We start from the raw sequence: 25154 nt of genomic DNA on the forward strand, positions 1-25154 counted from the left end.
ATAGCACTGCACAGACGTTAAGGGACCTAAATATACTCTCTGTACCAAATTTCAGCAAAATCGGGCAATAAATGCGCCTTTTATGAGCCCAAGAACTTAAAACGGAAGATCAGTTTATATGGCAGCAACCAATACCCGGCCCCCTACCCCCTATACAACTTTTTCTGAAGCAAAATTTCGATTTGGAACCACAGTGAAGTTTGTCGTCCAGAAATAAAATCCTTGCTACATAGAAAATATAAATGATTTTTTTTCCTTCCTTAGGACGGGGGTATACTAACTTCGTCATTCTGTTTGTAACTACTCGAAATATTCGTCTAGGACCCCATAAAGTACATATATTATTGATCGTCATGATATTTTATGTCGATCTAGCCATATCCGTCCGTCTGTCCGTCCATCTGGCCGTCCGTCTGCCTGTCGAAAGCACGCTAACTTTCAAAGGAGTTAAGCTGGCCGCATGAAATGTTACACTTCGTATTAGTGTAGGTGTGTTGGGATTGTAAATGGACCATATCGGTCCATGTTTTCATATAGCCGCCATATAAACCGATCTGGGATCTAGACTTCTTGAGTCACTAGAGCACGTAATTCTTATCCGATTTGGCTGAAACTTTGCATGCAGTGTTTCATTATGACGTCCAGCAACTGTGCTTAGTGCGGTGTAAATCGGTCCATAACCTAATATAGCAGCCATATAAACCGATCATGGATCTTGACTTCTTGACCCTACAGAGGGCGCAATTCCTATCCGATTTGGCTGAAATTTTGCATGATGTGTTTTGTTTTGACTTCCAACAACTGTGCCAAATATGGTTCAAATCGGTCTATAACTTGATATAGCTACCATATAAACCCATCCGGGATCTTAACTTCTTGGGCCTCAAGAGGGCGTTATTATTATCCGATTTAGCTGAAATTGAGGGCACAATTTTCATCTGATTTGGTTAAAATTTTGTACGAATTGATTTGTTATGACTTCCAACAACTGTGCTAAGTATGGTCCAAATCGGTATATAACCCGATGTAACTGCCATATAAACCGATCTTGGATGTTGTCTTCTTGAACCGCTAGAGGGTGCAATTCTCATCCGATTTGGCTGAAATTTTTGTACAACGCATTCTCCCACGACAGCTCATTTCAGATTTCACTACAGCATTAGGACATTTATGACAAGATTCAAAACCCCTGTCGACAAAATTCAAACCCTTTGCCCTACGGTGGCTTCCAATGAGTTCCCTCAGCATGAGTGAATCCTTGAATTTAACTGATTAGAATAACTGGGTACGGGATAGCTGATAGAGCATAACACATGACGGAAAATTGAGGTCCAATCTGTGTGGTGTTCATTGCTATTACGAGAAGCTTAGCTGCCAGCTACCAGGCGCGTCCACGGGTTACGGATAGTGGAGTGCTTCATACGGAGTAGCTGCAACGGCTGTCGCGGACAATCAGCGATATCGAGCGGAGAGTCTCAGTGAGAGGTCGGGTGGCACCGGCTCTTCCACAAATACAGAGTGCCTATGATGCTCGATATGACAAGGCTAGTTATTGGCGTCTTTAAGTAACCCATGGCCACCCTGTTCTCGGCGGCGATCGGTCCTTTGGACCGAAACTGAACTACAGGAGCTCGACGGGGATCGCCACCTCCACACGAATATTTGGCTACCACTACGCCAACAACAACTGGGTGTCAAATGGAAGGTACATACGAGTTGGGGGTTGTAAATTCTGCTTAAATTGGTGCACCTATTACTAAAATATAGAGTTTTTGAAATGTTGGGTAAGGGGAAGGTCCGCTCTCCTTTCGATATCAAAAAGATAGAAAGCTTATTGTTAACGGTGGATAAGCCGCTTTTAATCTACAGGAGCTTGATGAGGATCGCTACCTCCACATGAATATTTGGCTACAACTACGACAACTACCAATGATTATCAAATGGAAGGTACATAAGGAGTTGGGGATTTACATTTCGCTTAAATTGGTGCACCTATTACAGAAATATAGCGTTTTTTAAATTTGGGGCAAGGGGAAGGTCTGCTCCCCTTTAGATATCAAAAAGGTAGATAGGTTATTTTTTTACCGGGTGTTAAGCCGCTTTTAATCTAAAGGTAACATACAAAAAAACTATCAAAAAAAGCACATGCTACGACTTTAATAAAAAAAGATGTAAAATATTTCACTTTTTAAGGAAATTTGTCCTTTGTTGAAATATTTTTTACTTAATATAAAGAAATTTTGTCTTAGAAAGTAGTATAAGATATACTTAACTTTGCCATGAAGGTACGGTCAACTGACATTGAAAATAGAACAACATCACCTTAGCTAAAAATCAATAGGGAAAATTTTCCTTGGAAGAACGATATTTTTCATTAATATTAAGAAACTTTGTCTTGGATAGTAGTATAATATATACTTACATTTGCTTTGAAAGTAAGGTAAATTGGCATTGGAAAGAGAACAACATCACCTTAGCTAAAGATCAATAAGGAAATTTTTCCTTGGGTGAACGATTTTTTTAGTAGTATATATAACATTGCTTTGAAGATAAGGAAAATTGGCATTGCAAAAAGACAAGAAGTAAAATAGAGAGATCGATTTATATGGGAGCTGTATTAGGCTATAGACCGATTCAGACCATAATAAACATGTATGTTGATGGTCATGAGAGGATCCGTCGTACAAAATTTCAGGGAAATCGGATAATAATTGCAACCTCTAGAGGCTCAGGAAATCAAAATCCCAGATCGGTTTATATGGCAGCTATATCAGGTTATGAACCGATTTGAACCTTATTTGGCATATCGGTTTATATGGCAGCTATATCAAAACATGGACCGATTTAAACCATACTAAGCGCAGTTGTTGGAAGTGATACTAAAACGCCACGTGCAAAATTTCAGCCAAATCGGATGAGAATTGCGGCCTCTAGAGGTTCAAGAAGTCAAGACCCAAGATCGGTTTATATGGCAGCTATATCAAAACATTTAGCGATTTGGCCCATTTACAATCCCAACCGACCTACGCTAAAAAAAAAGAATTTGTGCAAAATTTTAAGCGGCTAGCCTTACTCCTTCGAAAGTTAGCGTGCTTTCGACAGACAGACAGACGGACGGAGATCGACTTAAAATGACATGACGATCAAAAGTATTATACTTTATGGGGTCTCAGACGCATATTTAGAGGTGTTAGAAACAGAATGTCGAAATTTATATACCCCCATCCCATGGTGGAGGGTATAAAAATGCTCTTATACCCAAACTATTCCTAAACCGGAAACCTTTTCTCAAAGTGAAATGGAGAGTAATAAACATTTTCATCAGTATGGCCATTTAAGCATGTATTTCGTGAAATCTAGTGTAGATTTTATCATTAATACAGAAATTCATAAAAATTAAAAAAACCTGCATATATATGAAAATAAAACTTTCATTAAACCAAATAACCACACATTCATCACTTGAAATGAAACTAAATGACTTAATATGCCAGCCACTTATCATAGAGTAGTCCCTTATCTCAATAAAAAAAGACGGCTGCCCAACCATTTTTGCATTAAAAAGCAACCATAGAGGAGAGAAAAACTCAAATAAAAAATAAAACAAATAAAAAATCATCAACATCATAATAACATTCATTTAGACATCACTCGTCGTCGTTGACGTATTTTTGTCGTCCTCTTGTACGCAAATTCAGGCAATAGAAACCAACAAAAAAAAGCTAAAACAAACAACTTGAATGGCATAAAATATCCATTACTATATTAATGGAATCATTTCACAATGTTTATTATACTATTTTTATGCTAATTTAGTACATACATTAACATACAGCTAAAAACGCCCCCCACCCCCCCCCCCCCCCCTACCCTAGCACGCTGGCAAACAAGGAACACAAGCAAAAAAAAAACTAACAATCTGTCTATAGGTCTGGCTTAAAGGCCCTGCCCTCATCCTTCTATCCCCAATGGGGGGTTTTGGGCCTATAAAAAATTCGTTCATTTCACTATACGAGGCTGTGGTGGAGCGAGGTGCACATTGTCAGACTTACTACTGAGTATTTCTCTCTCTCTCTTACTATGCATATCATTAACCACAGATCTAGACTTGTGTATGTCCTTTTGTAGTTGTGTGTGTTTGCTTTTTTCGTGTGTGTCCTTTTTGTGATACTTTTTTGTGTGTGTGTATGTGTTTTTTTTTTTTTTTTGTTAAAATTATCCGGTTTATTTTTCAAAATTTAGCATGAGTGTATTTATCTTTGTATGAATGTGTATTTCATCTTTTTTTTCTCCTCTGCTATTGTTTTACTAGTGAATGGGAAGTTGTGAATTGTGCCGAATGGTGAAGCAGCCGAATAATACATTTCCGTTGGTTTGTTTATTTGTTTCTTCATTAACCAAAAAGCTTTCTATTCAGTTTTTTTTCGGGAGCTTCTTTTCCATCATATTTTAGACTTAGAAAAGGGTTATAACAAAAGTAGCAATGTGTTTTTACAAAAGCACAGGAATGCCTTAATGTCAGCAATATTACTAAGTAATAACAAGTAAAAAGGTTTTAAGTTCGGCCGGGCCGAACTTTGGATACCCACCACCTCGGGAATATATGTAAATCCTATTTTGTCACAATGCGGGTGAAAATTGCATAACTTAAGCAACCAAATTCGGCACGGACATGTCACTATTCAATTTTGTGAAAACAAAATATTGGTATTTTTGGCAGATATATGTATCCAATTATAAACCGATCTGAACCATCCGACCTTAAGGGAAATCAGGTAATAAATAAACCTTTTATGGGCTTCGGTCCCCTTATCGGCAGATCGGTCTATATGGTAGCTATATCTAAATAAAGTCCCATCTGAACCATATTTAGGTCAGATGTCGGGAGGCTTAAAATAACCCACTGTTTTAAATTTCAGCGAAATCGGGTAATAAATAAAGCTTTTACGGCCTTCAGACCTCTTATCGGGAGATCGGTCTATATGGCAGCTATATTTAAATATGGCACGATCTAATCCATATTCACAACAAGCGTCGGGAAGCTTAAAATAACCCACTGTTTTAAATTTCAGCGAAATCGGGTAATAAATGAAGCTTTATTGTGCTTTAGACCCTTTATCGGGAAAACGGTGTACATGGCAGCTATATCTAAATATGGACCGATCAAATCCATATTTAGGTCAGATTTCGGGAGGCTTCAAATAACCCACCGTTGCAAATTTCAGCCAAATCGGGTAATAAATAAAGCTTTTATGATCCTCAGACCATGTATCGGGAGATCGGTCTATATGGTAGCTGTATCTAAATATAGTCCGATCTAAATCACATTTGGGTCAGTTGTCGGGAAGCTTTAACCTACTCAAACACAATTTACAAAAACAGGTGTTGGTGTTTTATTTGTAATATTTACCAATATTTCGAGCACCGTCGGTGATCTTCATCAGGGTTTCAAATTTTGAAACAAAACCCTGATGAAGATCACCGGCAGTGCTCGAAATATCGGTAAAAAATTACAAATAAAACACCAACACCTGTTTTTATAAATTGTTCGATAACCTCGAGCCAAACCAAGAAGACAATGTTATAAAAACTTTTTATACAATGATTGTTCGCTAAGGTATTTTGTGTATTAAATCATTTAATTAAGAGGTCGATAGCTGGATGACGATCATGCAGCGAATTCCAAAAATTTAAATTAACAAAATTTTTTTTTTCAAAAAAAAAAAAAAAAAATAAAATGCAAATAATTTCTTTTTCTTAATTGAATGTTCATAAGAATTCTGCAATTCTTTATAAAACAAATTTAATAGTTTTTCTTTAAGTTAAGTTATTTAAAACAGAAAAGACGCATTAAGTTCGACCGTGCAGAACTTTTGATGGATATATATCCACCATGGATATATTTGCTGTCAACATTTATTATAACACTACTATATCAATATTAATATCCAAATATAGTCCGATTTTTAACATATTTTGTTCAGGTGCCGAGAAGTTTTGTACAAGTAGTAGTCCGAAATTTCAGCGAGAATGGTCAGTAAGTGCACTATTCATGTGAATAAGCCCTAATTCGGATGATCGATCTATATGACAGCCATATCTAAATTTGGTCCGATCTGGACCATATAAGGTTTGGATGACGGGAGCCTTAAAGCAGCTCACTGTTTCAAATTTCAGCAAAATCGGAGAACAAATGCGCCTTTTATGGCCTTTAGGCCCCAAAGCTTAAGATTGGTCTCTATGGCAGCCATATCTAAATAAAGCCCAGTCCATTTTTGAGACAGATGTTGGTAGTCTTAATACAACTCACTGTTCTAAATTTCAGCGAAGTCGTGTAATAAATGCGCCTTTTATAAGCCTTAGACCCAAAATGGGCAGAGCTTCATCCAAATGCGTTTGGATCTGGACCATTTTTGGTTCAAATATCGATGGGGTAATAAAACTCACTGTTCTGAGTTTCATCAAAATTGGGTAATAAATGCGCCTTTTATAGGCCTAAGATCCATAATCGGCAGATCGGTCAATATGACAGCTATTAACGTATATATGGCCCGATACAAACCATATTCGGGTCGGAGGTCGTGCATGTTCAAATCACTGTTTCAAATTTCAGCTAAATTGGAGAATAAATGCGTATTTTAAGGTCTTTAGATCCTAAAGCTTAAGATCGGTCTCTATGGCAGCTATATTAAAATATAGCCCGATCTGGACCATATTAGTGACAGATGTTGTGAGTCTTGATACAACTCAAATTCAGCAAAATCGGGTAATAAATTCGCCTAGTTTAAGCCTAAGACCCAAAATAGCCAGATCGGTCCATATGGCAGCTATCGAAATATGTTCCAATTTGGACCAATTTTTATTCGGATATTAACGGGTCTAATAAAACTCACCATGCCATGGGTAATAAATGCGCCTATTAAAGTCTATTTTAGATATCGATGGGGCTAATAAAACTCACTTTTCTGAGTTTCAGCAAAATTCGTTTTTATTGGCCTTAGACCCTAAATCGCGGTGGTTTTCCCCTCCTAATGCTGGCAACATTTGTGAGATACTATGCTATGTAAAACTTTTCTTCAAAGAGGTGTCGAACTGCGGCACGACGTTCGGACTCGGCTTTAAAAAGGAGGCCCCTTATCATTGAGCTTAAAACTTGAATCTGACTACACTCATTGATATGTGAGAAGTTTGCCCCTGTTCCTTAGTGGAATGTTCATGGGCAAAATTTGCATTTGCAGACCCTAAATCGGCATATCGGTCTATGTGGCAGATATATCCAAATATATTCCGATCTGAACCAATTTTTATTCAGATATTGACGGGCCTAATAAAACTCACTATGCCAAATTTCGGCGAAAGCGAAAGCGCCCGTTACAGGCTTAAGACCCTAAATCAGTTTATATGGCATCTAAATGTAAATATGGTCCATTTTAAACCATCGGAGAATAAATGGGCCTTTTATGGTCCTTAGACCCTAAAGTTACATTAAGTGTGAGCCAGCTACTGCGGCTAAGAGACTTAAGGCAATGGGAGAATGGATTGAGGATGGGAGCAGCTTATACCATCGCTGTATAATCGAGGCGACAATAGGAAACCTGGAAGGAACGGAAGAGGTTTCTGATCGGATACCTGAGATGAACCTTGAGGTCGAGTGCGAGGCACTGCTGCCAGCGGCACAGTCTTGGATTGACGGAACCCTAGTAATGCCATCTGTAAAATCATGTCAAACGAATGGATCAAAACTACAGGACAGTGTGCGCCTAGGGGTCTACATTGAGAACCCAGGAACTGAGATCTGTTTTAGACTGCCTGACCATAGTACGGTCCTACAGGCGGAAATCCGGGCTATCACTGAATGCGCAAGGTAGTGTGGTGCTATCGCCAGGACATCGAGTGTGAACATCTTTACGGACAGTAAAATTGTCATAAGGGCAATAACAACCAGAACGGTCAGGTCACGAACAGTCTTGCAGTGTAGGAAGGAGATAAACGCCTTCTCTGAGGATGGGAAAATCCGCATCGTTTGGCTGCCGGGCCAAAACGGAGTAAGGGGTAATGAAAGGGCAGACGATTTGACGGTGAAGGTCAGAGAACTGCAGTCAATAAACTTGATTAACCCGAAGCCTCTTGGGTTGATGCAGTCTGAGTTAAGGGCGTGGGCGATGAATGCGCATGCAAGCCTGTGGAACAGCGATATGGTCGGTAGGACGGCGAAAATCCTATGGGTCGATCTGGATGGTGAGAAGACGAGGTTATTACTGATGGAAGTAAGAAGGAGGTCAGTATAGCAATTGATATCATAACGGGAAACATAGGACTACGAGCTCACTTATATAAAATTGGTGCGGCAAGTGATATCAAGTGTTTGGCATGCGGGGAAGATGATGAGGAGTTGGAGCATTTCCTTTGTCATTGCCCGGCTTTCGCGTCCAACAGCTATCGGCACTTAGGTGGCGACACAATACCACACACGAACCAACTTAGGGGTGTGGTATGGAAAACAATTACGGAATTTCTAAATTAGATTTTCTTTTTCGGGGTTATTTTTTTAAGAATTTAGAGCGCACAACAAGCCTATTACTGGCCTGTTCTTACCTAAATCTGAAGATCGGTCTCTATGGCAGCTATACCTAAATATAGCCCGATCTGGACCATATTCAGGACAGATGTTGGGAGGCGTAATACAACTGACTGTTCCAAATTTCAGCAAAGTTGGTTAATAAATGCGCCTGTTATAGGCCAAAGACCCAAAAATCGGCAGATCGATCTATATGGCAGGTTTAACCAGATATTTTCCGTCATGGACCATTTTCGGTTCGTAGAGATCCCCCCAAAATGAAGAGTAAAATTTGTATACCAAATTCGTATTGTACTCTTAAATACCGTTCATTTGATACCCATATTGTCCCAATCGGTACCTATGTCCGTTCGGGTGGGTTTTGGGATGGGGCGTCCCCCAGGTTATTTGAACACAAAACTTTTTACCAATTTCGTGTTTTTGGGGTACCATTAGGTGGCATACAAAATTTCGCTTAAATCAGTGCAGCCATCTTCGTGATTTGACGTTTTTGAAAATTTGGTACAGGGGGGAGGGTCCGCCCCCCCTTCGGAAACATTTTTTGACCTCTACCGTTCAGCCGTTTTTGAGTCCATACGGAACAGACAAACAAAGCGCAACAGTTTGTTTTTCATCCAAACCAGTCTGCGTTTGTAGGTATGAAATTTTCATTACTGTAAGTGTTTTTTTAATACCCCTTTGCTCCCATTTTCCCTATGTTTGTGTTTAGTTTGCAATTGTAATTGAGTGTATTGTCTAAACTATTTTTGTTAAGGGTGATCTTTTTTTGCTGTAACTGGTTTGGTTTTTTTTTTGCCACATATTTTGTTGTTTCCTCTATGGAAGGCAGCTAGCATAGCACCATATAGATGGGGCATTGTTTAACTTCATTTTCTATTTACATTGTGTTGGAACCAAAAGAAAACCAAAAAAAAAAAACTGGCAAAAAGTATGATGAGATTGTTAAAGCAACCATTTGAGGCATAAATTGTGTTCTCATGCCGGCTGCAGTTTCCGCTTTGAACAACTGTATTAGTTAATGGATTTCTTTGTTGGGTTTGGGTTTCTAAAAGTTTTCGCTTTCTTTCTGTCTCCCTCTATGATGGGTAGATGAAGGTTTTCATACAGAGAAAGCTGGTATATGTGAGGAAGAGTGTTGCAAAGATAAGCCATTAACCATCTATTTTAGACGTTTTCGGTATTAAAGTTTAAAGGAAGTCTCTTCTTTCTTCTTTACCAAAAGGTGCTGGCCGAATGGGTTTGAGTTTTGGGTTGGTTTCTAAAATTTCTTGACTTTGTTACGTGCTGAGTTTTATTAACCGCAGTTATATCCTTTTTATGGTTAACTCGCTGTGCTGTGTTGTCTCCAATAAAAATGCTGAAACTTTAGTGCGTTGTAATGTTGCTGGGAATGCCAGTGCGAATATGGATGAGAGGTGGTGTGCGTGTATGTCAATGTAATGCTACATGCCGTGTGTATGTGTGTGTGTGTGTGGTTTTGTTTTACTGCTGCCATAACAATTTGATATTCGAAATATTATATGACTAACTTCTACCCCCCCTCAACCCACCACCCCCCACCTCTTCCTGCTTTGGCTTCAGCCCAGTTCTTCTCATCTTCTGTATTTACTCCTACGACTACTTTGTGGATTTGGTTACATTTTGATTATTCGTCCTCTAAGAAATGTAGCATTTTATTTGACGCACTCACACACTCACTCCCACACTCAGGTTTCCATCTTAAGTGCGCACATATGTTTGGGTAATATCCTTTTTCATGTTTCATTAACTTTGAAATTTTACACCTACTGTTTTTAGCACTCACATGTGTTGGTGTGTGAAAAAGAGAGGGAGAAAGCGAGAGTGAGAGAGAGAGAGATAATATTTATGACTTGGTTGACTTATATGCCTTACATGCATATCTCATTATAACAGCAGTTAAGGGGCGATATAAAGTGGGTGTAGTAGCTACCCTTATTACTCCACCCAGGCCCAGAAAGTAACAAAGTAACAAAATTGGCAGGATTTTGGGAGTATTCAAGGTCGATAAGGGAAGTTATATCATTTGTTTATTCACCGCTAAAGGGATAAGTTTGTAAACATGTATTGCTCGATAGCTCATTTAGCTTAGGTGCGGTCTACTGAGTAAACTTTGCAAACACTTTTACATATTTTCAAGTTTTAAATATTCTGAAACTTTGATATGTATTGGGAATTTGAAATACTAAAGGCAGTTATTGAAGTAGGTTTCGGAAGCCTTTGTTATACTCATCACAATAAGAATGGGGGTATATACATTTAGGCATTCCGTTGCAACACATCGAAATAACTATTTCCGACCCTAGAGAGTATATAGAGTTTTGATGGTTGTAAAATTCTAACACGGTTTAAAGATGTCCGTGTGTCTGTCCGTCCGTCCTCCAGTCTTTAAATTTTATGATATTGTGTTGATATTTGGCGCAGATCCATATTTTCGAAACCAACACCATAAGATGGGGGGTCATTCCATGTGTAACACCTCAAAATGTTGTCCGTCCGTCTGTGCAAATCACGATAGCGGTCGAAAGTGTAGAGCTAGCTGCATGAAATTTTGCACAGACGCTTCTTATTGATGTAGGCCGCTGGGGATTGTAAATAGGTCATGTCGGTTCAGATTTGGATATAGTCTGCAAATCAATAAAAATTTGCTACTGAAATTTGGAGTCGATGATCGCTTATATGGTTGCCCAAAAAGTAATTGCGGATTTTTCATATAGTCGGCGTTGACAAATTTTTTCACAGCTTGTGACTCTGTAATTGCATTTTTTCTTCTGTCAGTTATCAGCTGTTACTTTTAGCTTGCTTTAGAAAAAAAGTATAAAAAAAGTATATTTGATTAAAGTTCATTCTAAGTTTTATTAAAAATGCATTTACTTTCTTTTAAAAAATCCACAATTACTTTTTTGGGCAACCCAATATAAGGGCAATATCATCTTCTATGGCAAAGCTTATTTTTGGCTTAATGGGGTTTTCAATAGGTAAAACATGCGTTATTGGTCAGGTTAATCGAATCAACACTTTATCCACAAAAAATAACTGTTTGATGAGGTTTGCATGCGGGCGGCTTCATTGGGCCATACTTCGTCGTGCGATTTGACGCCTCTAGACTATTTTCATGCCAACAAGCCGACAATGCACAGTAAGATAGAACCGAATAGAAACTAGACACTCACAAATACCGAGCACTGTGGGAATTTTTGCGAAAACTTCGGATAGTATTTATTTTATGGTTTTTAATGAGTCTTTTATCTGCAAAATTAAAAAAAAAATATATTAACATATGGGAGGTGATGGAGGCATACTAATTTCGTCATTCAGTTTGTAACTCCTCCAAATAATCGTCTAAGACCCCATAAAGTATATATATATATTTTTGATCGTCATGACATTTTAAGTCGATCTAGCCATGTCCGTCCGCCAATCAAAAGCACCCTAACTTTCAAAGGAGTAAAGCTAGCAGCTTGACATTTTGCACCAACACTTCTAATTAGTGTAGGTCGGTTGGGATTGTAAATAGGCCGTATGGGTCCTTAACTTGATATAGCTGTCATATAAACCCTCTTGACTTCTTGAGCCACTAGAGGGTGCAATTGTTATCCGATTTGGCTGAAATTTTGCATGAGGTGTTTTATAATGATTCCAACATCTGTGCTAAGTATGGCTCAACTGGATACATAACCTGATATAGCTGTCAATTAACCAATCTTAAATCTTGACTTCATGAGCCACTAGAGGGCGAAATTATAATCCGATTTGGCTGAAATATGGTATAACGGCTGCTTCCATGACCTTCAACATACGTGTCAAAAATGGTCGGAGCGGTCAATAGCCTGATACAGCTCCCATTTAAACCGATCTCGCCCTTTTTTATTTCTTGAGCCCCTAAAGTGGGCAATTCTTATTCAAATTGGCTTAAATCTTACAGAATGACCTACTATGTTCTCCAACATTTGGTTCAATTATAGTCCGAATCGTTTTGGTTTGACCATCAACAACTGTACCAAGTATGGTTCCAATCGGTTCATAACCTGATATAGCTCCCATATAATCCAATCTCGGATCTTAACTTAAAGATTCTCTAGAGGGTCGCTATTATTATCCGATTTGGCTGAAATTTAGCATGAAGAATTTTGGTTTGACTGCGCCAAGCAGTGCCCAAATTTGTTCACAATCTGATATAGCCTCTAGAGGGAGCAATTGTTATCCAATTTGGCCGAAATTTTGCACTATTGAAAATTTACCCTAAAACAAATGCACCCTCCAGTAAACATACGCACCATATGCACAATTTGCGATTTAGGGGTGTATATTCATATTGTCATTACACCGCAAACACCAACATGCAAATAGACCCCAAAAATGTGCATAATCACCCCAAATGCACCCCCAGCAATCATATGCACGAAAAAAAAAAATATACGACCCAATATAAAATTGGGGTCAATTTGTGATTTAGGGGTGTATTTTCATATTGTCATTACACCCCCAACACCAACATGCAAATAGAACCCAATAGTGTGCATAATCACCCCAAATGCACCTTCAGTTATCATATGCACCCCCAAAAAAAGCCATTTACGACCTAATATAAAATTGGGATCAAATTGTGATTTAGGGATGTATTTCCATATTGTCATTTCACCCCAAACACCAATATGTAAATAGACCCCAAAAGTGTGCATAATCACCCCAAATATTTTGTTGTTGTTTATTGTGTACAATATATTATAACCGACCGTGGTGCAGAGGTTAGCATGTCCACCTTTAATGCCGAATGCCTGCGTTGAAATCCCAGAGTGAACATCAACAAAATTTTCAGTGGTGGTTATGCCCTTTCTAATGCAAGTTGCATTTGTAAGGCATCCTGCCATGTTAAACCTTCTCTACCAAGTTGTGTCGCTATGTGGTAAAAATACATAAAACAATTTGGAGTTTAATTCCATGAACGACTTTAACCAAAATTGGAAGAAGCGAAAGAGAGAGGTAGTATGCAAAGGCAAGTGGCCTTTGTCTTTTGACTCCTGACCATATAAACCATTTTTTTTAAAGGAAAAAACATATTTTCAAAAATGGCAATTTTTTGAGAAGCAAATCGGGCGATTGTTTGAAAATATTTATAATTTTTTATTTTAATTACCAAACCGCTCGATTTTTATGCCCTCCGCCATAGGATGGGGTGGTCTTTCCATTTGTAACAGATCGAAATATATCTTGACACACTATGCGATTTGTCTTAAGAGATTCGGCACGGCCGCTTTCTGATAACGAAAAATTTAAAAAAAATGTTAAAAACAAGTAAAAGCATGCTAAGTTCGGCCGCCCAAATTTTATGTACCCTCCACCATGGATCGCATTTGTAGAGTTCTTTTTCCGGTACCTCTTTATAGACAAACAAAGGACAAAAGAAAAGCATTGATCTCTCTAGAGGCTGAAAAGGTATAATCGGGAGATCGGTTTGGTTTGGGCCAAACTTGGCGCAGTTGTTGATTGCCAATCCAAAACACTTCATGCTAAATTTCAATGGTCAACCCAAAATACTTCATGCAAAATTTCAACTAAATCGTATAATAATAGCGACCTCTTGCGGCTCATGAAGTCAAGATCCGAAATCGATTTATATAGGAGCTATATCACGGTGTAAACCGATTTGAGTCGTACTTTACGTAGTTGTTAGAAGTTAGAATAAAACATTCCTAGCAAAATTTCAACTAATTCGTATAATAATAGCGCCCTCTTGCGGCTCATGAAGTCAAGGTTCGAAATCGGTTTATATGGGAGCTATATCAGACTATGAACTGATTGGATACATACTTGTCGCAGTTGTTAGAAGTTAGAATAAAACATTTCGAGCTAAATTTCAGCCGAATCGGATAATAATTGCGCCCTCTTGCGGCTCAAGAAGTCAAGATCCGAAATCGGTTTATATGTGAGCTATATCAGATTATGAACCGATTGGATTCATACTTGGCACAGTTGGTGATGGTCTAAATAAAACACTTCATGCAAAATTTCAGCCAAATTAGACAATATTTACGCCCTCTATCGGCTCAAGAAGTCAAGATCCGATATCGATTTCAATGACAGCTATATCAAAATATAGACGAATTTGGCCCATTTACAATTCCAACTGACCTGCGGTAATAAGAAATATTTATGCAAAATTTCAAGCACCTAGCTTTACTTCTTTGAAATTTAGAGTGCTTTCGACAGACAAACAGACGGACGGACGGATGTGGCCTAATCGATTAAGATTGTTAAGACTATTAAGAACATATATACTTTGTTAGGTCTCAGATTAACATTTCGATGTGTTACAAATGGAATGACGAAATTAGTATACCCCCATCCTATGGTGGAGGCTAATAAAACTAAACGAACCGTGGTGCAATACACACTGTATCTATGACGCTTAGTCCCTAGGTTCGTATCTTGACGAGATCATCAGAAATCAGCCACGAAAAGCTTCTCTGTTAAATTGTTGTTGTTGTTGCAACCACATTCTCTTGTGAAGGTGGCGATCCTCTTCAAGCTTCTGTAAATGAGCAAGCTCGATCCGGTCTAAAGGACCGATCGCCGCGGGAACAAGGTGACCATTGGTTATTTAAAGGCACCAATAACTCGCCTTGTCATATCGAGCATCGTAGGCACTCAATATTTGTAGAAGAGCAGGTGCCACCCGACCTCTCACTGAGACTCTCCGCTCGACAGCGCTGACTGTTGGCGAATGCAGATACAGCTACTCCGAATGGAGCATTCCACTATTCGCAACCTGTGGACGCGCCCGGTAGCTCGCAGCTAAGCTTCTCGTGACAGCAATGAACCCCACTCAGATCGGACCTCAATGTTCCAGATTGTGTGGGGCTCACAACTATCCCGTGCCCGATTCTCTATTAATTGGTATCACTCTGCGATAACCTGCCCGGCACTAGAAAGGAACTCCTTTGTCATTGAGTTCACATCCTTAATCGGACATCACTCATTTATAAGAGAGATGTATCACCAATTTTCAAGCACCATTTTGAATTGTTCACAGACAAATTCTACATTTTAAGTCTATTGACCTTCAATTCATTATCGGAAGTTCCCTTGTGAAGGCATTATCTGTAAGGACGGTAGTGACAGCCATGTACTTCTACAATACATCTCCTAGTTCGTATACTGTACAGTTAATTTTAACGCACCTTCCCTTGCTTTGGTTTAGTGTAGGTGTCATTGTGCGACAATGTATTGGGTTGCCCAAAAAGTAATTGCCGATTTTTTAAAAGAAAGCAAATGCATTTTAATAAAACTTAGAATGAACTTTAATCAAATATACTAAAGCAAGCTAAAAGTAACAGCTGATAACTGCCAGAAGAAAGAATGCAATTACATAGTCACAAGCTGTGAAAAAATTTGTCAACGCCGACTATATGAAAAATCCGCAATTACTTTTTGGGCAACCCAATATTTCTAATTGTATATCATACATTCTATTTCTATTATGCCTTGAATAATTTATGAGTTTGCTTTCGCTTTTATCAAAGCAGCATTTTTGTTAATTGTTTATGTTTTTCTATTTTGCAGGATTATTTTTGATTTCCAAAACACCATAATCATCATCATCATCATCATCACCATCAGCAGTATTCAGGCAAAGACTCCACATAAATAAACCATCTGTGCAGCCATTCATCTAAGGTTAGTATTAAATGTAGCATAAATATTTGATGGATATGTTGTTAACAACGCTTTTAACGACTTTAACAATTATTGCGAATTTAAATGAAATTGTAAAAATATTGTATTGTAAAATTATTAAATACATTACAATAAATTGCTAGTTATATTACATTTAACAAACACAAACAACCACACACTCACATATATACACACAAACTGTAATGGCAGTCATCCAGTCAGTCAGCCATTTAATTCGTGTATGTGTCCCACTACCCTGGCTTGCATTCTCAAACAGTGTGTTAACGATGGATGTGTGTGAATTTTTGTTGCACCCCGGTGTATTGTTTTAACAACACCAATACCACCGCAAATTACGATGTGTATGGCTACAAAGCTTCACTCAAATGTAGACAAAGGAATTTGGTGAAGAATTAAAAAATTGCATATAAAAATAGGGTACTACATTTTTTGATATCCGAAGGTGGGGGCGGACCCCCCCTCATATTTTCAAAACCCTAGATCTTGGAGATGCGTGCATCGATAAAAGCGAAATTTTGTATGCCACCTTATGGTACCCCGAAAACACGAAATTGGTAAACAATTTTGGGGACAAATAATCGGGTGGACGCCCCATCCCAAAATTCACCCGAACGGACATGTGCTCTAATTGGGACAATATGGGTATCAAATGAAAGGTATTTAAGAGTAGAGTACGAATATGGTATACAAATTTCACTCTTCAGTTTCGGGGGGTTCCTCACCCCCAAAAAGCCCCAAGAGGACACTTTCACCGCTTTGGCCAATATGGGTATCAAATGAAAGCTATTTGAGAGTAGAGTACGAACTTGACATTAAAATATTACCCTTAGTGCCCCCACCGCCAAAAACACCACCCAACAGGAAACTTTAACCGCTTTGAGCAATATGGGTATCAAATCTGAGACAAAAAATTATTTTTTGGTGTCTGAGGACCCTCCCCACCATCCAAAACCCCCAGAAGGACTTATTTACCGATTGGGAAAATATGTGAATCGTGTGAAAGCTATTTAAAGGTAGAGTCCAATGCTGATATAAAAATGTATTCTTTGGTGTCTCAGGCGCCTCCCAACCCCCAAAAACCATCAACAAGACATGTTTATCGATTAGGACAATATGGGTATCAAACGAAAGATATTTGGAAGCTGAGTACACATCTGTTTGTTATAAGAATTTGGTCCAAGGTGTCTAGGGGGCCTCTCCAATCCAAAAAAAAACCGCAAAACGGGCATAAATGTCCAACTTCACAAAAGGGGTATCGAATGAAAGGTCTTTGGGACTTGACTTTGAATCTGGCATGCACAATTAAGACAGAGTCTGGGACCGGTCCACCCACTAAATACCCTTCTATAAGACGTGTAGTTCGACCGGGATAATATGTCGATTAAAAGAAAGGTCTATGAAAGTATATTTAGTATCTAATGTTGGTATAAGGATTCAAGTATCTGGGTCACGTCCTACCGTTCCGCAGGACAGTAGATCGCGACGATAAAAGACCCAAATAAAGTGTCGTTTGGTTTTTAGCTTCGGGGTGGGGTCGACCCTCTCCACCCAATAAATGCAACGCCAAACTGTCATGTAGGATGACCGAGAATATATTATACTCAATGAAAGAAATTATCAGTAATTTGTGGATTATGGCACAAATAGGGGCTCAAATCTGTATCTGTTTCATGCCCAAGTATTTATGCCAAATATTTGAAAGGCCGTACCAGCACCCCCAAACAGGACTTATTTCTTGACGTCACCGTCAGGCGCTGCGGAGCGGGCCCTAATTAATTTGAGTTTGTTTGTTTGTATGTTTGTGTGTTCCTTATAGACTCAGAAACGGCTGAACCGATTTTCTTGAAATTTTCACTGATGGTGCATAATGATCCCGTGGTGAAAATAGGGTTGATATCTGAAGGGGAGCGGACTCTCCCCCTTACACTAATTTTCAGAAACTCCTGATCTCGGAGATGGGTGTGGCGATTTAAGCGAAATTTTGTCTTTTAGTAACCTACAAACAAAAAATTTGGTATTTAAATTTCGGATGGGGTACCTAGGGAGGCGCCCCACCCAAAACCTACCCAATATATGCATACACCAATCACGACAATATGGGACTCAAATGAAAAATATTTAAGATTAGAAAACGTATCTGATAACCAATTGTCGGACCAAGTATTTGGGGGACCACCCCAACCCCCAAAACATCCCTAAATCGGACATATTTACCGACCATGCCAGTATGGGACTCAAATGAAGGGTATTTGGGAGTAGACCATGAATCTGACATCACCATTTGGGACCAACTGTCTAGGGGATGTCCCACCACCATAACAACCCCTAAGTAGGACGTATTTGCTCACCAAGACAATTTGGGTCTTCAAGACAGTGGAGCTCGATATTCATAGTTTTTGGGGCCCATACCTCAAACCGGACATATTTGCAGACTTTTTCAATAAGGGGTTTAAGTGAATGGAATTTGAGATTAGAAAACGAATTTGATATCCACATTTGAGGCTAATAGCAATATGGGGTTCAAGTATATGAGAATAGAGCACGTTGTTGATATATTTTCAGGGCTTAGTGATTGGGGGACCACCCCACTCCCCAAAACACCCCTAAATCGGGCATATTTACCGACCTTGTCAATGTGGGGCTTAAATGAAAGGTATTGGGGGGCAGAGCAAGAATTGATACCCACTTTCGGGACCAATTTTCTGGGTGTCTACCCCTTTCCTAAAATACCCCACAAACAAAAATCTTTTACTGACCATCGCAATATGGGGTTCAAATAAAGGTATTTGGGAGTAGAATACGAATATCATATCCAAATGTAGGACCATATATTTAAGGCATCACCCCTTTCCCAAAACACCCCCAAAGGGTAAACATTTTTCGACCTTGCCAATATGTGGCTCAAATGCAAGTATTTGAAATTAGAAAACGAATTTGATAACCAATTTTGGAGCCATGTGTTTTGGGGGACGCCACATCGTATAAACTCCCCCTCAAAACCAATTGCAATATGGGGTTTAAATAAATGGTATTTGAGAGAAGAGCACGATGCTGATATTTTTTCAGGGCCGAATATCTGGGGGACCACCTCATTCCCGAAAACATCCCTAAATCAGACATCATGAGAATATCGGACTGAAATAAAGTATTTTAAGAAGGGAGCACACCTTCCATCCAAACTTAAATTCGTAGACCAATAAAAATCATATGGGATTCAGATAAAGGCACTTAAATTGTTAAACTCTTAGTCAAGCGATATACTATTTTCGTAGCTAAAAGCTCTCTAATTGTCGAAAATAAATATTCCATGTAAAATTTTGTTCCATATAAAGGAAAAGAAGGCGCAGCGGAGCGGGCCCGGTCCAGCTAGTTGTATATATAAATTTAATTTTTCGTCAATCCATCTACCACTCATTTAACCATTTTGCTTATAATCCCTCTCCCTACCCTCAATGAATATCTCTGCAAGTGCTTGCGGTAGAATGCAATCATATCATACCAACACCAACAACAATAGTAATTTGTAGTCCCTGTTGTATAGCAACCACTGCAATAAAACCTCGTTTTTTTTTGCCTCCACATACCCACATGGAAATTTATATTTCATAAAAAGTGTGCATATGTGTGTGTAAATACATTTTAGTCTCTCTCAGTGTGTGCCTATATAAAATTCACACACACACACTCCAGGCATATTCTGACACACAGAGCTTGCATAATAGACACACAAATATGTCTGTATGTGTGTGTGTGTGAGCCACAAGTATTTTTATTTGAACAGTTTTTAATAATATATTAACTGCTGCCACTTTTTTGAACATTTTTTGCATATGCAAATGTATATATGCTGCACATAAAACACAATCATATATTCATGGCAGAAGCTTCAAGGATGCAGACATATCGAAAAGAGTTTGGAATGACATAGGCAAAGGACAATAATATAAATATTGTTATAAAAACGAAAATTAAAAAAAGCTTATGCAACACAAGTGCATAGGCATGCATTTGCCTGGGCTGAACCCACCAACATGGGGTGGCCTCCACGTTGGAGGGTTCAGCGGTTCATGTTGGAGGGTTCATAGCGCAGAAGTTACTGTATCCGCCTATGATGCTGAACGCCTGTATTCGAATCTTGGCGAGAACATTGGAAAAACTATTCAGAGGTGGTTAGCCCCTCTTAATGCTGGCGACATTCCCAAAGAGGTATCGCATTGCAGCACGCCCTGCGGACTCGGCTAAAAAAGGATTAAAATTTAAACCGGACAGCTTTCATTGATATGTAAGAAATGTGCCTCTGTTCCTGAATGGAATGTGAATGGGCAAATTTGCAGCATGAAATGCGTCTGCCCAAAACTTTCTTTAAAATTCGACAAAATTTTGTTTAAAATAAAATTTTTTCAGTTATGGTCCGAACTGGTTCAAGATATCAGGTATGGTCCAAACTGGTCCCTGTTAACCGGTGTGCCCAGTTTACTCCTTTAGAATCTAGACGGCACAAATCTTATCCGATTTGGTTGAAATTTTGCACGATCATTTCTGCTTTGACCTCCAATATCTTTACCAGGTATGTCTTAAAGCCGACCACACACCCGATATCATATAAATCGATTTTTCAATTTGACTTCTCGAACACCTAAAGGCCCAGTAAAGCTCTTCTTATCCCCCTATTCAATTTATGTAACCTCCTTTTGTATATATTTACTATTGGGTTGCCCAAAAAGTAATTGCGGATTTTTTAATAAAACTAAGAATGAACTTTAATCAAATATACTTTTTTACACTTTTTTTTCTAAAGCAAGCTAAAAGTAACAGCTGATAGCTGGCAGAAGAAAGAATGTAATTACAAGAGTCACAGAAATTTGTCAACGCCGACTATATGAAAAATCCGCAATTACTTTTTGGGCAACCCAATAGCTGACCCGTTGCGCTTAGCGGCAACCTAAAATTACTTTTTGACCTTTTATTGCAGTTCTATTTTGCCCCGAACAACATACATGTTCGGTAGTTGGGGTTTTCCCCTTGTTCCGGTCATCTTTCGTTTTTTTCTTGGGTTGTTCAGTCGCCAGAATTTTGTCCTAAATTTTGCTATGAAATTCTTGTACTGCTCTCACCTTTCATTTGAGTACCATGTTGTTCCGGTAAGCCAATAACTACGTTTACCGATTGGTCCCTCAGACTCTTGTCAAAGACCTTTCCTGCGAGTCCCTTATTGTCAGGATATACATATATACATGTCCTATTGAAAGGCTTGTTTTCTAATATAAATATCGGATGCATACTCTTCATTCAAAGACCTGTCATTCAAGTACCTTATAATGCCGTAGTCTTCTCCTTAAGGCATTCTTTTCATATCGATTCTCGATGTCGATGGACATATACGCCCATTTTGGGGGTTTTTGGTGGTGGAAACCCTTGAACCAAATTTTTTATATGAGAGTTGTGCTTCACTTCCAAATACCTTTTATTTGATCAAATGTTGTCTAATCTTTAAATATGTTCGTTTAGGGATGTTTGGGAGATGGGATGCGTCCCAGACACCTGCGGCTAGAATTTTATATCGGATTTGTACTTTACTTCCAACTACCAATCATTTGATATCCATATTGCCCCAATCGGTAAGCAATTGATTTTTAGGGGTGGGACTGGCCCTCCGATACATTAGGTAAATTTTTTATATCAACTTCATACTCAGCTTATAAATACCTTTCATTAGATACCCATATTGTCACGATCGGTAAACATGTCCCTTTGGGTGGATTTTGGGTTGGGGCGCCCTACTGGCTTTTTTAGCCCAAAATTGGTATAACCAATTTTGTGTTAAGCGGGCACACAAAATATCGCTTAAATCGATACACCAACCCCCAAGATCTTGCGTTTTTGAAAATTGGGGGAAGGTCCCTCACCTTTGCGGAGCCAAACTCTACCTCCTGTGAAAATGTAATGAAAATGACCCTTCAATTGAAACCCATATTGCCCCAATCGGCAAGCATGATATACGGTTTTTTTTTTGGGGTGGGGCGGTTTCCCTAACACTTTGGGTAAACTTTTTATATCAAATTCGTTGTCTACTCTTAAATAACTTTCATTTGATACCCATAGTGTCTCAATCGATAAACATGTCCGTTTGGGTCAGTTTTGGGGTGGGGCGTACCTCCAATTTTTTACCCAAAAGTTTCGTACCAGTTTTGTGTTAAGCGGGCAATCAAAATATCACTTAAATCGCTACATTAATCTACGAAGTCTTTCGTCGAAATCGATCGGCCTCCTCCTCTTTGGATTTCACCAAATGAAGCGCCCTATTTTCACCGGGGGGCCAAACCCTACCTGTGAAAATTTAATGAAAATTACCATTCATTTGAAACCCATGCTGCCGCAATCGGAAAGCATGAGGCGGGTCCCCTAACACTTTGGGTAACATTTTTATCAAATTCGTTATATACTCTTAAATAAATTTCATTTGATACCCATAGTATCCCAATCGGTAGACATGTCCGTTTGGGTGAGTTTTGGGATGGGGCGTCCCTCTAGTTTTTTACCTCAAAGTTTTATACCAATTTTGTGTTAAGCGGGCACTCAAAATATCTTTTAAATTGATACATCAATCTACGAAATCTAAAGTTTTTGAAATTTTGGGTAAGGGGGGTGAATCGGCCGCCTCCTCTTCGGATGTCACCCTACTTTCACCGGGGTCCAAACTCTACCTTCTGTGAAAATTTAATAAAGATTTCTCTTCATTTCAAACCCATATTGCCCCAATCGTAAAGCATGAAATTTTGGGCAGTTTTTAGGGGTAGAGCAGGTCCCCCAACAATTTTGTATATCAAATTCGTCATCAACTCTTAAAAAACTTTCATTGGATACCCATAGTGTCCCAATCGGTAAACATGTCCTATCCGTTTGGGTGAGTTTTGGGGTGGGGCGTCCCTCCAGGCTTTTCCGGCCCAAGGTTTTGTACCAATTTTGTATTAAGCGGGAATATAAGATATCGTTTAAATCACTACATCCATCTCCGAAATCTGGCATTTTTGAATTTGGGGTAAAGGGAGGGATTGGCCCCCTTCTCTTGCGATATTACCAAATGCTGCACCCTAATTTCACCAGGCAGCCAAACTCTTTCTTCTGTGAAATTTAATGAAAATTACCCTTCATTTCAAACCCATATTGCCCCAATCGGGGCACCCATCCAGATCGCTTTAAAAACCCCAACAACTTGCTATTGTTCACATCCGCAAAATCAGACAGGTTCTCAAAGAAATGAGAACCTAAAATGGATTTCTTCTGACTGCTGGTGCGGGACACACAAACAGATGGTGTTCTACAGTCTCCTCTTTTTCGATGTCCTCATAGCTTCGGTAAAAGTCCTTGCAGGCAACCTTCAGTCTGTCAGCATGTTTTCCGTTTAAACAGTGACCTGTTATGACGGACACAATGACTGTGACGTTTATTCTAGCCAATGATTGCAAAACGGTAGACCTCATCAAGTCTAGATTAGACCACATAGTTCTGGAATGCTCACAGCCCCCTCTTTGTGACCATCTATCATTTGTTGTCCTTCGGGCCTGGTCCTGAAAACTTAGCTTACATGTCGCTAGAGGCATACTCACAGATTTCAGTATTTCTGGAATGTGAAAGCCTATTCCTAGTCTCGTAAACTCATCCGATTTACAATTCCTAGGGATATCTTTGTTGCCCGGCACCAAGAACATGTGAATTTTGAACTATTCAGCCATCTCGTTGAGAGATCTGCGACAATCGATGGCGGTTTTTGTCTTCAGGAATACGTTATCCAGGCATTTAATGGCTGCCTGGCTGTCTGAGAAGATATTTATGTCAATCGTCGTTATGACATTTTATCTTGGCCATTCCACCACTTTCTTAATTGCAAGGATCTCCGCTTGATACACTCTGCGGTGGTCGGGTAACCTTTTCGATATGACCAGTTCTAGATTATTAGAGTACACCCCAAAGCCCAGCTGGTTGTTTAGTTTGGAACCGCCCGTCGGGTAACCTTTTCGATATGACTAGTTCTAGATCATTAGAGTGCACCCCAAAGCCCAGCTGGTTGTTTAGTTTCGAACCGCCCGTATACTTCTAATATCAGGGATATCATAGTTCCAATCGGTTCCATCAGGAATAGTGGTGCAGTACTTTTTATCAAAAAGCGGCTAAGGTAGCTTGTAATACACGCTGCCTAGAACATAGCGTATTGTATCAAGGATAAAACAGTGTCCGTAGCCACATGACCAAAGAGAAAGCTCCCTTAACTCACAGCAGTAATCGCTGCAATATGTCTAGCCACAATGTCCAGAGGCGTAAGATGTAGCATTAAATTCAGTGCATCAGATGTTGTTATCCTCAGTGCGACTACGTTGCACAAATAAGCCATCCATTGGATCCGGTTAAGTATTGAACAGTAGCATTATTGGTCTGACAACTAGAGTATATTTTCTTACTTACTACCACATGCATCTTCCCAGTAAAATTTGTGTATCTATTTTCAAAAATCCTTTATTTGTACTCCATATAACAGTGATTGGCAAATATTCCCATTTGGCGAATATCTCTATCACTTGAAACTTTTTTTCAATAGCATATTAATAATCTACTCCCAAATACCTTTCATTTGAGTCCCATATCATGATCGTCCAAAATGCCCATTTGGGGGTTTTGGGGTCGGGGTGGCTCTTTTGGTGCTTGTATGGAATTTTTGGTACCAAATTCGTACTCTACTACCGAATACCTTTCATTCGAGTCCTATATTGTCCCCATCGGTCCACATTCATTTTTGGGTGGGGCTCTTGTGGTAAGGGGAGAGTCCGCCCCCTTCCGATATCAACAAATTATATGGGCTTTTGCT

The 25154-nt window shown here is 39.1% G+C and overlaps 1 protein-coding gene across 3 annotated transcripts in view; it reads left to right on the plus strand.

The window, feature by feature from the left end:
* Positions 1-25154, plus strand: part of LOC106087032 (protein toll) — a 472358-nt gene that overhangs the window by 186282 nt on the left and 260922 nt on the right. For all 3 annotated transcript variants that reach the window (XM_059363764.1, XM_059363765.1, XM_059363766.1), the window contains one exon: positions 16160-16273. The gene's annotated coding sequence lies outside the window, so the exon portion shown is untranslated. The remainder of the gene's footprint in view (positions 1-16159; positions 16274-25154) is intronic.

This window comes from Stomoxys calcitrans, chromosome 2 (genome assembly GCF_963082655.1).
Source record: "Stomoxys calcitrans chromosome 2, idStoCalc2.1, whole genome shotgun sequence".
Lineage (NCBI taxonomy): Eukaryota > Metazoa > Arthropoda > Insecta > Diptera > Muscidae > Stomoxys > Stomoxys calcitrans.